The 16,594-nt window shown below is 41.2% G+C and overlaps 1 protein-coding gene across 1 annotated transcript in view; it reads right to left on the minus strand.

The window, feature by feature from the left end:
- Positions 1–16,594, minus strand: part of tmod4 (tropomodulin 4 (muscle)) — a 67,816-nt gene that overhangs the window by 24,792 nt on the left and 26,430 nt on the right. The gene's annotated exons all lie outside the window — the stretch shown is intronic.

A 16,594-nucleotide genomic window follows, 5' to 3' on the forward strand; every position in this document is an offset into this window, starting at 1 on the left:
ACTGACTGGAACTTATCTCTTTGATATGCCGTGCTTTATCTTTTAATGGTTCTTTTTGAAGCCGAGCCTGTTGCTTGCTGACAGTGCTCACTGATCATATGGCTTCTTTGGGATCATCAATTTTCACTCAGTCTTATGTATTGACGGTATGTCTTCACATTTCTTCTCTCACAATCTGTGCAATGATTCTGACATGGTTTAATACAATGTCTTCTTTTGGTTAAATAACAATAATAATAAAGTATCTGATATATCCATGGATTTAGTAAAGCTTGGTAAAAAGCATAAAGCTGGTAGCACATGTACTTCTCAGCCCTGGTTAATGTTGGAGTGAAACCCGATTAGGTGATTAGGTTTTAAAACATTCCACTCTGAAGGTCCTTGTGTTGGACTGGGCCATATCTGATTATTTGTTATCTTGGGTTATCTTGTGCTGCATGGCCTTCCATTTGAGCCTCACAGTTTTAAGCTGTGAATTTGGGCGTTTTGTTTCAGGTAGAATTTTCTTAAAATAACTGAGGGCTTAAGGATTTAGGCTGACACCCTGCTCTGACCAAAGCCAGCCTCTCTATAATGTGTATGATTAACACCTGCAGTAATGCCTACCACTCCTTCCAGCTACGTCATTTTTGAGGTGTGGTAGCCTCAACTAACTGGGTTCAACTGATGTAATCCGGTTGCCCATTGCTCTGTCAGGTCTAAATATACTGTAGGCGACATGCTAATCTACATCTTTGTTAAGAACCTAAGTAAGTAAATACACTGTCTGGCTTTAAAAAAAGGTCACACACTCTAATATCTCGTTGGACCGCCTTTAGCTTTGATTACAGCATGTAATCAAATGTGGCATTGTTTCGATAAGCTTCTGCAGTGTCACCAGATTTATTTCCATCCAGTGTTGCGTTCATTTTTCACCAAGATCTTGTATTGATGATGGAAGAGTCTGACCACTGTGCAAAGCCTTCTCCATCACATCCCAAAGAGGTCTGGACTCTGTGGTGGCCAATCCATGTGTGAGAATGATGTCTCATGCTCCCTGAACCACTCTTTCTCAATCTGAGCCCCATGAATCCTGACATTGTCGTCTTGGAATATGCCCTTGCCATCAGGGAAGAAAAAAATTGATTGATGGAATAACCTGGTCATTCAGTATATTCAGGTAGTCAGCTGACCTCATTCTTTGGACACATAATGTTACTGAACCTAGACCTGACCAACTGCAGCAACCCCAGATCATAGCACTGCCCCCACAGGCTTGTACAGTAGGCACTAGGCATGATGGGTGCATCACTTCATCTGCCTCTCTTCTTACCCTGATGCGATGGTTCCCCACTATCCTTCCAGTATCTTAACTCAATTTTAGTAGTTTCTTCAATCTCCTTTGATGTTTTCTCTGCTTGATGCATGCCAATGATTTGACCCTTCTCAAACAGACTAACATCCTTTCTATGACCATGCAATGTGTCTTTCAACATGGTTGTTTAAGAAATGAGAAGCTACTCATTGCATCAGTTGGGGTTAAAGAACTTGTTGCCAGCTGCAAGATAATAGCCCATACAGTAATTATCCAATAGGAGGCTCGTACCTATTCGCTTAGTTAAATCCAGGTGGCGATTTTTTGGGGGGCCAGACAGTGTATATCTATCTACAGTATATTTCCCCTTTTTACACACAACAACAATTTAAAACATCTTTTATACTCAACACACCATTCACAGACTACTTGGGTCCTAAATGGAAACATTTATTGTGTTTTTTCCAGTCATTTATTAATTTTTACACTTTTTTATTCACTTCTTTCATTGAATTTGTTACACATAACAACATTGTTTTAGGATCAAACACACAACCCGAGTAGTGTGCCACTGCTTATTCCATGGCTGAAAATAATGCCCCGCCCATGTTTTGTCTCTGAACTGTTTTGGAAAGACAGCTGAGAAACAAACCTAAAGGAGCTTCCAGTCAACAGGAGCTTCCAGACATTCGGTTATAAGGAAAAAATTCTCGCATTACTCAACACCTGTAAACGCATTAGGAGTGCCTTTGGGTAGGGTGTGATCCTGAAAGCTCTTGAAGCGTCAGCTGAATGAAGTGGATTCCTTCGACATGTTGGGGCAAATGATGTTTTATCTGCCAAGGCCCACTGTGGCAAATGATATCACTATGGGAAAAGAATTTTCGCTTTTTGTTTTGTTTTGCTGCAGCGTTCTTGAGCAATACTTGACCATATTTGGTGTTCCGGTTGACATGAGATATCTACCTTTATAACATGATAAAAAATGATAAATAACTTCTCAAGAAAAAAAAATAAACAAAAAATATTATACATAAAATGTTATTTTCTTCTTTCACTTTGGAAATAAATACAAAATATGACAACACAAACTAAGTTTGTCACGAATTCCAAACCACTCAAATGGACGTGAAATTGCCCAATCTGGAACACTGCTGGGTGACTACTTACAGCATGGCAGGACGGTAAACTACTGTAGCAGAGGCCCTAATGAATGATATGCTAATCAATCTGTCTTCTATTATGCGTCACCTAGTATGACCTTGTATCATGTATTCTCCTACCTTGTACTCTATCCTACCTCAGTTTTTTGTTTCTGTCCGTCTCCACTGGTCGGCCTCAAGCGAGTCCTCCCTTATGTTCTGGGTTCTCCTCAAGGTTTCTTCTGTTCAAAGGGAGTTTTTCTTGCCACTGTTGCCTTAGTGCTTGCTCTTGGGGTTTCAGTCTCTGGGTTCTGTTGTCTTCAGACAATTTGCTTTGTTATTGATGCTATATTATATACAACTGAACTGAATTGAATCAGCTTCAGACACAGAGAGCCAAAGTCAGAACAGTAACAAGCAGGACGTCACAGCACAAGAAACCAGAAATGTTATGGTCATTTTCAATACCACTGAAGTTCCTCAGATCTCTATTCCAAATCTGATCCAAAAAAGAAATAAATATATATGCATCAAGTTGTGTAATTAAATATGGACCAAACTAAGTTACGATGGTGCATGCTTGAAGTTTTCTTTGATAAGGGCTGTTATGCCATGCTCACAAATTCATTGTTGTTTTACTTTGTTTAAATCACTAAGGCTTTGCATTTTAACACATATAACAATAATTGAAGCGGAAGTTGATTTGTCTTCCACAGGAATATGCTCACTTTTATTTATTTATTTATTTATTTTTTCCACGAAGACTGATAATAAAAATAAAAAGAAGTTTAACTGAAACACACACACACTAATGTTTCATTCCATGTATTTTGTCTCAGTAGCTTTTTTTCCTGTAAACCTATACTAATATCTTTCTCTAATGTTAAGCAAATTCCTCATCCTAAAAGGGACTCTTCTTCAAGTTACCGCAATGTGAGCACCTAAACAAATATTTCCCTACAACATGAGTAACAGCGAAAGAAATCCCCCATAACAGATTCAACCAAAAAACAAAACATGGGAAAAATTAGAAAAATGTCTTGCTTTCAGTTTGTTCCAAGCTCTTGTTGTGGCAGTGGGGCCTGATAAAGTTGAATGGGCGAAAAGCTGAATGGAGCCAGACAGGGGGAGGCATGCATGGCGTTCACGGTCACATGGCGGATCGCGTTTCCTTTGTCTCTAAACCCTATGGCCGGCTTTGTCGAGAGAGGGGATCCGATTTCCCGTGTCTTTGATGTCTCCTCCTCCCACGCTTCTATGCCTCCTCTCTCCATAGACTCCCATTCGCCCTCCCACCCAGACACACACACACACACACACACACACACACACACACACACACACACTTGTTCATGTCTGCTGCTTTACTGGAAACCAGACACATGGCCGTGCTGGTGGAAGCTGGCTCTGAGCCTCCATATTGAATGACTCCATGTGGAAAAAACTCAAGCTGATATGTACAGCAGGCCTGAAAGCCCAAACTGGAGACGCCATCCAAAGATGGCTCATATTTTTATGGACAGAGGAGAGAGTGTGGAGTAAGTATTCTGCTTACACTGACTGTAGAACAGTACAATAAACAAGAGCTTCTGTTGAATGTCACAATGACAGGCTCCACATTTCTTTGAATTGTTGAATGCACATTGATGCTGCACCAGAGTTAAAAATATGTCATTGTGCTCAGGAATGAAAATAAGCAACCTTGAACTCAGATCCTCTCCAGCTTTAGCAATGCTGAGCTCAAGGTCATGTCTTCTTTGTCTGAAATCTTTCACACAGAGCAAAAAAATGAAAAACAATATTTGAACAATATTTATAGAGGTGCATGTTTCTTTCATTTGTGCAGTTGAAACCAGGCTTGGCTCAAACTCAGTGCATCACAGCCGTTGTTTTCTTGGAAAGTACCTAGAGTGGCTTTCATTACCACTTATTGTTTTACTGGCAGGACGTTGACTATAAGGGGCTATTGCAAACTGCTAGTATAAAGAAAGGCTACACATGAAAGTGAATGTGTGACAGTTTATGTCTTTTTGATCGTGGTCATTTTCAAATAAAACAAACACTATAATGTCGTCAATTTGCACACCCTGGTGTCATTCCACCTGTAAAGCAGACTGATACACATTCATTCATTCATTCATCTTCTGTAATCACTTGTTCCTGTTAAGGGTCGCGGGGTCTGCTGGAGCCTATCCCAGCTGTCATCGGGCGAGAGGCGGGGTACATCCTGGACAGGTCTCCAGTCTATCACAGGGCTAACACAGAGAGACAGACAACCATTCACACTCACATTCACACCTACGGCCAATTTAGAATCACCAGTTAACCTAACCAGCATGTCTTTGGACAGTGGGAGGAAGCTGGAGAACCTGGAGAGAACCCACGCAGACACAGGGAGAACATGCAAACTCCACACAGAAAGGACCAGTCGGCCCATGGATTCGAACCCGGGACCTTCTCGCTGTGAGGCATCAGTGCTAACCACCTCTCCAATGTGCTGCCTGTCTGATAAACAATTACATTAAAATTTATCACGACCACAAAAGGTGCTAAATCGGACCTGCATACTTGGTACTTGGTAGTTCAATTACTTGACTGAAGTACAGTCTCTGGAAGACAGGGCAGGACAGTCATTCTGGAATTGGAACAGCAGTGTACTTGAAACGCATTCCGGGATACCTGGCTGTACCAAGTCCACACATGTTCCCTCCTGATGAGTCCTCGATAACGGTGGCAACACAAGATCATTTGATGTGTACTTTGAAGTGTAACAGTACTTGGGCAGCGACTGATGATGTTTCACAAGTACAGACAAGAATGCATACTGATAAACATCCTTGGTATCCACAGATGAAGTCATCACCATGTATTTGTGCCTACATACAAGATGGCCATTACGTCAGTTCTGGGCCAAACTGCTACAGGCCAGAAACCAAAACTCTTAACAAACCACCAGTGTTCACTTGACTTCATGCTGCAATTTTTGCAAAGCATAATATTTACATTCAGCATGTGACCTAAATTTCCATATGGCCCGTCTATGGGAGGATAATCCATCTTAACGATCGTTGGGCATCTCCATCTAATTTAAACCTCAAAACAACATGTGGTATGTAAAGCATCCCTTTGATTGCATTGTTGTGGAGGCTTCTGTTGTCAGAAATGGAGGGGGCCCCCACCCTACCGGGGTCCGCCAGCCAGACTGCCGGGGTCAGGGGGGCCTCTTCCCGCACACAGCCATTTAGCTATTGAGGCAGTGTCCTTCCTGCAGCCGGGCTGATGTCAGGGCTGAGGAATGTAGAAAACAGCACACTGGGGGGCCTTGTTCTCCCACTCTGAATAGTCCTTGGGCAAGAATCCAAACCACATGCCACACACGCAGCCTGAGTGAGGGGGCAGGGAGAAAGGGTCTAAGGAGAACACACAGGGAAAACATACTGGCAATGTGAGAGCAGTCTGAGGTAATACGGATGTAGTAACGGATGATTTGAGGTGATAAGAATCGAAACATGAAAGAGAAGATCAAAGTTTGACAACTGAATCCAACACTGTAGTCCTATAAATACACTTATAAATCATCACTTTTCTTTATAGATATGATATGTATATTTGTTTGTTTGCACACACGTCACAGTCTTTGATATAGAGTAAAGAATGCATTTGGACCATGGTTGCTTATTGAACTTTTATGCGTATCGTTCCAATAGTTTTTAAACCAGCAATCAGATGTAAAATCCCACCAACACCAACGACAGGTTGACGGGAATAAGTAACAGAATAAATTAAGGCCAAGGGACTTTTTGCAGAGGGCAAATCAAACATGATGCCTGATTAAATAAAGTGGGCCGAATAAGAACGAAAGAGAAAGAGAGGACGAAAGCGAAAGAACAGCTCAAGAAACACACCCTAGGGCAAAAGCCAGTAATGACACTCCAGAGAAAGAAAGTTTTTGATTAAAGCTCAGACCAAGCAAATACCAGGACATCCTTGTCTTGATTGCTTCCAGACAAAGTCTTTCTTAAAGATTCAGAAAAAAAAAAATGAGTGCGTGCTGTATACAAGGATCAAGAACTGCAGATAAGTCCTGTAGTTACGTAGATGAAGGACGTCAAAACAGACATCACTTTGTGAGCCCAGACCAAATAACTCTGTGGGTAGAAACATGACTGATACCATGAGAAATAATCAACCAAGATAACCCAAACAAATGACCTCCAGTATATCCCAAACCAGGGAAGAGACTTTTTCGGTGACACCTAACAACCAGAATAATCCAACAACAACCAACAATTAGTCAGACAACTGTAACAATGCACTCTGAATGAATGAATTACATAATGATGAGACACACCCAGTTTGACGCAGTCTGAATTATGACCGTGCATTCCTTAAAAACATATGTACCTAAACATCTCAGATATCTAGAGAGGAATTCTGAGCACTTCTGGATGGTATCGACTGCTAAGTCAACTGATTAAGTTGAGGATACATCTGCTTGTTCCTGTTTGTTTTCTTGAATATATTCATTTTATTTATTCCATTTGTTTCATAAGCAGCCTTCTGAATTCACACATATGGATTAACGTTTTTTTCAATGTCACTGTAACATTGTAAGAAGGGATTGTGTGGCATGCAAGACATGTGACATAAACAAACAGGAACCTCCCGGGCTGAAAAACGAAGCCGGTGCGGAAAGTAGTTCCTCAAACGGCCACTTGAGGCTGGCTCCAAAAGTGAGTCAATCTCCACACCTTTTCATCAAAGCCGTGCCTGATATGAGTGACAAGTCGATGTCCTCCCAAGTTGCTAGTGGGGTTGTCCAAGAAACAGAGGGTGAGCAATTACTGGGACATGGACCAGATGGTCAGGTGTGCATCAGCAAGAACTCCGCTAAGTTGACACTTGTGTGTGCACTTGGGTAAATTTGATATTGTGACTGTGAAGTGTTTTCACCACCATTAGATAGAGAAGGGATGTATATAGCGCAGCTCTACTTAAACTCCATATGTTTGACCAGTTTTTGAATAAACCAGCTTCAAAACTGCTCTTCAGGAATCCTATGGGAGACATTACTCTTTATATACAGTCAATGGTAAAACCCTTTATCCTAGAAATTATGTTTGAGCAGAACTTACCTGGAACAGCAAATGTGTTTTGAGGGCAAGTTAGTCACGACCGTGAGCATTATGACTATAGCAAAGCTGTTCCTACTGTGCTGTGTTCACTGAAAATGTATTCTCTTTTTGTTTTTAGCAAATTATTTCATCTTTCAATACAATATGCACTTTTTAGGTGTTTTTGCGGTCATGTTTAGGTGAAGCATCATTTGACTAAAGTTAGAGAAAGATTGTTTCAGAAAAATAACAGTTATATTGTAGAATAGAAATGGAAATGTCACACTAAAGCACTGATGAAAGCTTTACTTTACTACCATTTTTAAGTAAATGTACCTTTCACCACCAAACTTTAAAATAATGTTCTAGTTAAAGCCCTTAGCTGCAGTTTGAGAATTTGCATTATATAAATAGGGACACATGTGAACTGAAGGTTATGTTGACATTGTAGACACACACACACCCCGACAGAATGTGACTACTCTGAGTGTAATGTTGTTTAAGAACACACTGTACACTTGCTCCACATATATCTGATGAAGACACCTTGCAGCATTTCTCCTGAGCTCCTTTCTACGTTCTTGCTGTGGTGTGTCATCAGTCGATCTCGGAGTCTACCCTCTTCCATTACATGCTATGTTATTGTAAGGTCCAGTCACGTCTGAGGGGATTACATCCTCCTCTTATGTAAGGCTTGCACAAGTCCAGACATGCACTTTTAACCAGTTATTTTGACTCAGAGCAGGAATCAGCCTCACTACTGGAGCTCAGGACAAAATGTTCCCAACTACTGATGCAGCATAAATGTGGAACAAAACAACCTGCTGCTCTGCACGTCTTCTCCCAGGACTTATATACTTAGACTTATATAGACTGTAACAACAGAAGGGCCTGGCTATGGTCAGTAAGATTCCACAGGATGAATCCCCATCTGTGTCTTTCAGCCAAATGTCAACTATTGATGAATTGTGATGACATTAGAATTAGAATTTAGAATTAAGTGTCTGTCGGTATACTTGTGTATACAAGGAATTTGGTCTCTGCAACCGTGAATTAGTGAATTAGTGAACACACACAAAGCACACAGTGAGGTGAAGCACACACTAACCCGGAGCAGTGAGCTACCATGCTACAGCGGGTTAGGTGCCTTGCTCAAGGGCACTTCAGCCGCTTTCTACCGGTCGGGGGTTCGAACCGGCAACCCTCCGGTCACAAGCCCAAAGCGCTAACCAGCGCTAACCCCCTGTGCTGACACTTACCCGTCAGCACAGGGGGGGGGGGCCACGGCTGCCCCAGAGACATTATTATCCTTTGGAGAATGGATTGTATTTTATTTATTTATTTATTTTTAATTGAAGACAAACAACCAAAACACTTAGGAAATGTTAACATGCTACACTACAAACACAACTGATTTAAGATTCAAGATTCAAGATTCAAGATTTTCTTTATTGTCAATTTCTCAAAACGTTTGCAACATATAGAAAAATCTATTTAAATTTATTTAAGTTAATTTCTTAAAAAATTTTGTTTTCAGTTCAGTTTAGTTTCATTTAGTTCCAAGAGTGTAATTTAAGGTTGTTGTTAATCCTTTTTTATGTTACCACACACACTCTCTTCTCTTTACTTCCTCTTCCTTCTCTCGTTAAAGGAACTGGGGGGATGAGGAGCCACAGCTTCCTGAGGCATGCCCCTAGTCTGAGGATCAACCCGCATCGCCACTTCCCACACCATTCATCCTACCCCTGCTACCCTTCTCATCCCCAACATCCAGCAACTCTCTCTCTCTCTCAGCGGCTATTTTTGAAATGATTCAAGGGAAAGGAAACTGAGGGATTCGAGAAGTATCGTTCTTGCGTCATTTTGGTCTTGTTAGGGAAATTCTAACATGTAAGCCACGATTTAAGTTCAGAAGGTATTACAATACACACACAACACTTTGTGAAGACAACTGACATCCCAGGTTTTTATACATATATGCACCAGTAATGCTCATGCTTGTTGATGGATTACTGAAGGTGACAGCCTAAAACTTCAGTATATTCCTGTATGTTATTTCACTTCCGTTATGATCCAGCTCCAGGATCGCAACATAAAGTGGAGACAGGGATCAGCATTGCAAAAATAAAAGGTTTATTTCCATAAATGAAATTTAAAAAAAGGCAACCAGGCAATGGATGCAGGTGAAGAGTGGTATCTTCTTCAGGCCTCAGCCATGTCCTTTATCCCTTTAAACAGGGATATTTAAAAAAAAAATATATTTATTTATTAAAAAGGGGAGACGGGCGATCTGTGGTGTGTCTCATGCCCTGTTCAGACCTTGCATTACCATCCATCTTCGGCCACCGATCACCAGCCTAAAGATCTCCGGCCACATTTGGATGGGACCTGGACGATTTATCCAGACTTTCACAAGCGTGACCAACTGGTGACCAACTGGTCACGCTTGCGATTAAGAGAGTGATTAAGCCCATTCAAGCGCCAAAGACACTTACCCGTCAGCACAGCGTCCGAGGGGGGGCAGAGGAACATAATTAATATCAGTTAGTTTGCTTTTTTCACACATAGTTTGAATTCTCTCTTCATTTTGCAGGATCGTTACTTCCTTATAATTCTACCAAATCTAATCCATACAAGCAAAGTTCGTCTTGCCATGGATTCGTCTGTCGGTGGCATCATCTCGCCATAGACAAAAGAGCCCCATCCGTTGGATAATGCTGTTCATTTAGATAACAAAGTAGGCCAGTGCTGTTTTAAAAGGCTTATATCCTCACAGACATTCTGGTTCCACTTAAATGATGCAATACTCTATTATACACAGCTTACAGTCGGAGACGTCTGCTGTTAAAAAATGCATGTAAACAGCACTTAAGGGTACGTCAGGTCTGCAGGCTTTGTGATTGGTTGATGCAACAGGAGAGCTCTTTAGTGGTTTAAAAAAAAAAAACAGTCATCTTTATTTCACTGATATCCAAAAGAAATCCTTTTCATAATCCAGCAGACTCCCCAGAGACATCCAGCAACTGTGGAGAGGGGAGAAAAACATGCCCGCCCACAGGCTTTTGGTGGCATTGAAAGCATTTGAGGCTGCAGAATGGAAAAAAAAAAAAAAGCTTTTGGGCAACATGTCTGATTCCTAAATCATAGCTTAAGGATGTAGGGAGGGATTTAAAAGAGGTGAACATTTGTAAGGAGTGTACTACACGGCGGATGGTGTTAAAGTGAGAATATAACCTTATTTGCATTTGTATAGATGCATTCACGAGAATAAAGAACTGAAGACTTTTATTCCGGAATGAGACATCAGCCTACGCAGATGTGAAATTAAAGGTGCAGTCTGTGAGTCGAAAGCTCTTCTGATAAGAAACTGACATCACTTCCAAATTGAACAGGTTCATTATACAACCACCAAACAACAAAAAAATGACTTCTAAATATACGTTTTATGGTATGTTTTTATTTAACATCTGTAAATAAAACAGTTTTCAAATGCATAATGTTTGGAGAATTCAGAGAGAATTCAGGAATAAAAGTATTTTATTATTTAGTTCACAATAAAAATACATATCATAAAATTCTTCAAAAAGTGCAATCAGCAAAGCATTTTAGTGTAGTGACACACAAGTCTTGTTTTAGCTTATCTTTTGTCCTGTCATAAGAAGAAGGCAGGAAAGCTCAGCTTTTCAAAAACAGATAATGGTTTTCACCTTCACAGTCTGTGCATATTACACGCAGTTTATTAGGTACACAAACCTAAAACTAATGCAATCTACCCCTGGAGCCTTGCAAAAATCCTCCTCTAATGTTCTGTTTGCTTGCTGAGGTATCAATAAACTGATTCAGAGAGGACAGTTATTCATTCATTCATTCATTCATTCATTCATCTTCTTTAACTGCTTGTCCTGAATGTTTGTTTCTGACAATATAAGTTGGAGACATAAACTGTGTGGGTGAGATAAGATGAACCCTAAGCAAATAAAATCAAAACCTTTGCAAGTTAGGTCGCTCTCAAGGTAATTAAAGTGACAGATAAGTGAATGGATATAAAATAAAAAGAGTGAATACTTGGAATTAGTGTTCAGAGGGCGATGGATTGAAGCCGCAGGAGCTGATGGGCCGGCAGGAATGCACAGTGATACTTGTGTATTTGCACAGGTATTTGGCCCGATAAGGGTTCTTCTGAGTAAAGTTTTCCTCCCAGTAGATGATTTGTTCGCATCACCTGAAAAAGTAGCAGATAAAAGATGTTATCATATCATTCATTGCACAAACTATTCATTGAACAAACATCGTCTTCACTTAGCTGTTCCTCATTCCGTCTTTATCAAGTTAGCTATTAAAAGACTAAACCTAAATTATTCATCAACCAGTCATCCGTGTAACCACATGTGTTTTCATTTGAAAGACTGGACAAACTCTATTAGGTGCAGCAATGCCAATCAGTTAAAGTAATCAGGCATAAAAACATCCGGGTATGAGGTACAAACAATGATAGTAAGCAATTCATGGCATTTAAAACGCACTGTTCTCACACTTCTCAGTGTGGCGTTCACTGCTTCCCTGTTTAATTTGTTCTGCTCTTTACAACTCTGCAGATATACTGTACCACGGCCAAATGGCACCTGGCGTGGCTGCGTTTGAAATACTCCCACAACAACTGCATCATGGGGTATGTCCAAAAAGGTGTGTCCGTGTGGTTGGTATCGAGAACTGATCCAAACAGCAAAACTGAACTATGGGGAATCAAAACAAACACAAACAATGTTGCATTTCCCAAAAACACCCAGAGTGGAAATTTCAAGGCAAGAATGCACTTAAACGTAAAGCTACTACTACTACACTCACTGTTACATCCCTCTGCACCCCAACAGGCCTTGCAGTGACAGTTCAGGTTCCTCTGGGTGGTTCATGGGCTTAATTGTCCTAGGAAGACAGCACTTTTCAGCTTCAGAGCTGTCTCACCATGACCCTTGAGCCGGGTCGTAACAACTTGAACTTTGTTCAAACATTTACAGTGATGCATTCGCACAACATCTCCTGTCTTTCATTGTCTTTCCCCGGTCCGTGACATTTTTAAAATACCTAATGCAACCAAACTGCATTGTGTTTTGGAAAAAAATAAAACGTGGCAGGGTCACAGGTAACACAACTCAATATGACAATCATCAATACGGGCTGGAGTTGTGACAAGTTTAAGTAGGACAAAAGTCAACATGGGATCATCAGTGGTGTGGGATTGTCAAAGCACAGGGAGTTGTATGATTGTAGGCACGTGGAACAATGAAAAAAAGTGGACCGTACACTTGGAGTGTACATTAAAACCGCTGCATAGACGTGACCAAGACCAGTGGAAGCTGTTTGTGTCTGAGAGACAACAGCCGTTTGCTCAGATGGAAGACATTTGTCGTTTTAGTTTTATGCTTCACCTCTTCCACATTTTGTTATGTTACAGCCTTATCCCAAAATGGATTAAGTTCATTTTTTTCCTCCAAATTCTACACACAACACGCCATATTGACATGATTATTATTCTTTTATTTTTTTGCCATTTTTGCCAACTTATTAAAAGTAAAAAAAAGAAATCACATGTACATAAGTATTTGCAGTCTTTGCTCAATACTTTGTTGATGCACCTTTAGCAGCAATTACAGCCTCAAGTCTTTTTAAATATGTTGCCACAGCTTGTCACACTTATCTTTGGCCAGTTTTGCCCATTCTTCTTTGCAGCACCTCTCAAGCTCCTTCAGGTTGGATGGGAGACGTTGGTTCACAGCCATTTTAAGATCTCTCCAGAGATGTTTAATTGGATTTAAGTCTGGGCTCTGGCTGGGCCACTCAAGGACATTCACAGAGTTGTCCTGAAGCCACTCCTTTGATATCTTGGCTGAGTCGTTGTCCCACTGGAAGATGAACTGTCACCTGGTTTCCTCCAAACATGACGCCTGGTATTCATGCCAAAGAGTTCAAGCTTTGTCTCATCAGACCAGACAATTTTGTTTCTCATGGTCTGAGAGTCAGGTGACTTTTTCCAAACTCCAGCCGGGCTGCCATGTGCTTTTTACTAAGGAGTGGCTTCCTTCTGGCCACTCTACCATACAGGCATGATTGGTGGATTGTTGCAGAGATGGTTGTCCTTCTGGAAGGTTCTCTCTCCACAGAGAGAGCTCAGCTGGAGCTCTGACAGAGTGACCATTGGGTTCTTGGTCACCTCCCTGACTAGGGCCCTTCTCCCCTGATCGCTCAGTTTAGATGGCTGGCCAGCTCTAGGAGGAGTCCTGGTGGTGCCGAACTTCTTCCATTTATGCGTGATGGAGGCCACTGTGCTCGTTGGGACCTTTAAAGCAGCAGAAATCTTTCTGTACCCTTCCCCAGATTCGTGCCTCAAGACAATCCTGTCTCGGACGTCTATAGACAGTTCCTTTGACTTCTTGCTTGGTTTGTGCTCAGACATGCACTGTCAACCATTATATAGACAAAAAACTTTTTTCATGTTGCATGTTGTCATTATGGGTGTTGTGTGTAGAATTTTGACGAAAAAACAATTAATTTAATCCATTTTGGGATAAGGCTGTAACATGACAAAATGTGGAAAAAGTGAAGCGCTGTGAATACTTTCCGAATGCACTGTAGACATGTATCAGCCACCTAGACCAGACCAGGCACCCCCATCCCATAGCAATGACCCTCCTTGATGGCAGCAGACATCCCCAGCAGGATGCAGCCTGACACAGACACAAAAACAGTTTAGGAACAACTCAAAAAACAGAACAAGGTGTTGACCTGGCCTCCAAATTCACTAGATCCCAAACTGATCAAGTGTCTGTGGGATGATCCATAGAGTCCCCTCCCTTCAACACATAAGACCCAAAGGCCCCCACTAACAACATTCTGTTACCAGACACCACAGGACACCCTCAGAAGGTCCATGTCCATTCTCTGATGACTCACAACTGTTTTGGAGGAGGAAGGGAGACCTACACAATATTAGGAAGGTGGTCATAATGTTGTGCCTGATCGGTTCCTTTATCTTTTTTCAATTCAAAATTTCAATTTGTCCGACACTTTTAAGGTACACTTTTCATTTACTAACCTGTAAAACTATTAACATTCCCATCAGCCTCATCTGTGGTTTGTATTTTCTGCTAATGAACAAATGTAAGGATGCTGACGTTGACATTCAGCTCAAACCAATCTTGCGGTTTAGCACAGCCTAGCAGACCCGTAGAGAGACTGTAGACTCGTGTTTAGACTTGCTTAGTCTTGTTTTCATCCCGGAATAAACTGTTGTTCTTCAGCCTTGCTCAATATGATTTATGTCAATCTATTATAGTAATTCTGTCTGGCATGAAATCCTCCCCATCTCCAACACCTTGTGCTCAAGTGTCCTTGAGCAACACAAATCATGCCCATCGTCATCAGTCCACTGTAGCTGCTTTGTGTGTGCGCCAACTGTGATCAAAATAAATGCCAAAAAGAAGCTGACATGCTCAGCAAAACCTGTCGTCATCTAAATATAGGTTAAAGGGATATGAGATGACAGGTAATAATTCACAAGTGGTCTTTAACTTGTTGTGTAATCCCGGTTACTCATGATGTACGTGAGCCCTTTATTTAAAGTGCATGTTGTCATGCAGCTTTTCAGAGTCTTGATCCTGTCTCAGCTGTTGGGCCCATCTGTAGGGACAGCTGCAGAGACATACTAGTGGAATTAAATTAGTTTTGCTGGTGCATGCATTTGTCTTTTACAAAATTACACAGCTATACACTAATGTTTGGTAAAAGACTAGTTTTGTTGAATACTAGGGGTGACCCCGGCGCAGGGGAATTTGGTCAGGAGTTACAGAGAAGAAAAATGATGGTAGAGTCTCTATCTACAAGGGAATTCCTGTGATTAACAACATAAAACGTTACAATCATTGCAAGGAAATTCCGAGATGTCCACTGGGAGGCCACCACACCAGTGAGCACATAGCAACAAAGGTTGAGAAGAAGCAAAGGGATACAGTTTATAGCCCTTCATAAATACACTCACTGCGCCTTTCTTTTTCTTTTATTCAATTTATGTTGACTTGCAGGAAGAGACACACCTCTGGTAATAGCAAGCCAAGCTGTTCAGGGCACAGCTGCAGCACTCTCAGATATGTTCAGTCAAATTCACCAGTCAGAATAGATCGACCAAGTTGTCTTGGTTGCAGTTTTCAGCTCTCAGGCATCTGTAACTGACGCCGACATTTAGGTACTTTCCACCAAAAAAAGCACCAGCTGATACGGGCCACTAACCAGCCAGGCACTCCGCCCCAGCGCTTTCTGTGTCCCTGAAGTCATTTGAAACATCTATAATAGTCCATCAACCTCAAATACAGTGTAGTGTTTCATTATATGTTTTTTTAAAAAGTGGTTTTATTTATGCTTTTTAAAGTGTAGAAGTAGCAATTTACTTCCTTCTTTAAACCCTGTAATAAGGGATATTTTTGCTTTATCATTATAAATAACTGTTGTTCACCTTGGGGCATGTTGTTTAGTCTTAAAAGACATAAAAAGAGTCTAGTTGTGGATTCTTAGCTTGAAAAGAGCTGTTACCAGGGTCCTATCAGGTGTTTTAATGGAGGAAAATGGGGGTATCCATACAGGTCATCCGGTGCCCACCCAGTGCATCCATATACAGAACAGGGACTTAAGCAAATTGTCAGTGGGTGTGGGGTTCAGGCAGGGGTGTCCTTAGTCACCAGTTTTGTTTATTATGTGCCCTGAATCTCTGTGCAGCCAAGGCGTGAAGTTTGCACTCCACTGTATCGTCAAAACTGCACTAAAGCTTTTTGCTGATGATGTGGCTCTGTTTGCTTCATTGAACTGTGACCTCCAGGATGCACTGAGGTGGTTTGCAGCTGACTGCATCCACACCTCAGAGTCTGAGACCGTGACTGCTGCAAAGTGGAATGGTCTTTTTTCTGTATTTAATAAATTGTCAAATGTTTAGCTGTGGAAATAATCAGCTTAGACTCCGAAGAATAGTCTTTTGGTTTCAGTTTTAATCTGATTTCCTT

Source organism: Chelon labrosus, assembly GCF_963514085.1.
Source record: "Chelon labrosus genome assembly, chromosome: 12".
NCBI lineage: Eukaryota > Metazoa > Chordata > Actinopteri > Mugiliformes > Mugilidae > Chelon > Chelon labrosus.